Consider the following 1,832-nt stretch of genomic DNA (forward strand, 5'->3'; position numbering starts at 1 on the left):
CATTTTTGTAAATATTTTATTCTATCTTTTCATGTGACAACACTGAAGAAATGACACTTTGCTACAATGTAAAGTAGTGAGTGTACAGCTTGTATAACAGTGTAAATTTGCTGTCCCCTCAAAATAACTCAACACACAGCCATTAATGTCTAAACCACTGGCAACAAAAGTGAGTACACCCCTAAGTGACAATGTCCAAATTGGGCCCAAAGTGTCAACATTTTGTGTGGCCACCATTATTTTCCAGCACTGCCTTAACCCTCTTGGGCATGGAGTTCACCAGAGCTTCACAGGTTGCCACTGGAGTCCTCTTCCACTCCTCCATGACAACATCACAGAGCTGGTGGATGTTAGAGGTCTTGCACTCCTCCACCTTCCATATGAGTATGCCCCACAGATGCTCAATAGGGTTTAGGTCTGGAGACATGCTTGGCCAGTCCATCACCTTTACCCTCAGCTTCTTTAGCAAGGAGGCGTGTTTGGGGTCATTATCACATTCGAATACTGCCCTGCGGCCCAGTCTCTGAAGGGAGGGGACCATGCTCTGCTTCAGTATGTCACAGTACATGTTGGCATTCATGGTTCCCTCAATGAACTGTAGCTCCCCAGTGCCGGCAGCACTCATGCAGCCCCAGACCATGACACTCCAATCACCATGCTTGACTGTAGGCAACACACACTTGTCTTTGTACTCCTCACCTGGTTGCCCCCACACACGCTTGACACCATCTGAACCAAACAAGTTTATCTTGGTCTCATCAGACCACAGGACATGGTTCCAGTAATCCATGTCCTTAGTCTGCTTGTCTTCAGCAAACTTTTTGCGGGCTTTCTTGTGTATCATCTTTAGAAGAGGCTTCCTTCTGGGACGAAAGCCATGCAGACATTATGGATGCAGTGTGCGGCGTATGGTCTGAGCACTGACAGGCTGACCCCACACCCCTTCAACTTCTGCAGCAATGCTGGCAGCACGTCTATTTCCCAAAGACAACCTCTGGATATGACGCTGAGCATGTGCACTCGACTTCTTTGGTTGATTATGGTGAGGCCTGTTCTGAGTGGAACCTCTCCTGGTAAACAGCTATATGGTCTTGGCCACCATGCTGCAGCTCAGTTTCAGGGTCTTGGCAATCTTCTTATAGCCTAGGCCATCTTTATGTAGAGCAACAATTCTTTTTTTTTTCAGATCCTCAGAGAGTTCTTTGCCATGAGGTGCCATGTTGAACTTCCAGTGACCAGTATGAGAGAGTGAGAGCGATAACACCAAATTTAACAAACCTGCTCCCCATTCACCCCTGAGACCTTGTAACACTAATGAGTCGCATGACATCGGGGGAGGGAAAATAGCTAATTGGGCCCAATTTGGATATTTTCACTTGCCAGCGGTTTAGACATTAATGGCTGTGTGTTGAGTTATTTTGAGGGGACAGCAAATTTACACTGTTATACAAGCTGTACACTCACTACTTTACATTGTAGCAAAGCGTCATTTCTTTAGTATTGACACATGAAAAGATATAATAAAATATTTACAAAAATTTGAGGGGTGTACTCACTTTTGTGAGATACTGTAGATAAGTACTCTTTTCCTGCCAAATAATTTTTTATTCTGTTTGGCTAGTCTACTAATCCACCCATACTTTCTACAATGCATAGACAGCATAGTGCCCTTGCTTTTCCTGTTTTTGCAATTAAAGTGATATTACATTTTTTTTTTTTTTATTGAACAAACATGTTATACTCACCTGCTCTGTGTAGTGGTTTTGCGCAGAGCAGCCCCGATCCTCCTCTTCTCGTGTCCTTTGCCAGCAATCTTGACCCCTCCCTCCTGC

The sequence above is a fragment of the Pelophylax lessonae genome (genome assembly GCF_965119305.1).
Source record: "Pelophylax lessonae genome assembly, chromosome: 5".
Taxonomy (NCBI): domain Eukaryota; kingdom Metazoa; phylum Chordata; class Amphibia; order Anura; family Ranidae; genus Pelophylax; species Pelophylax lessonae.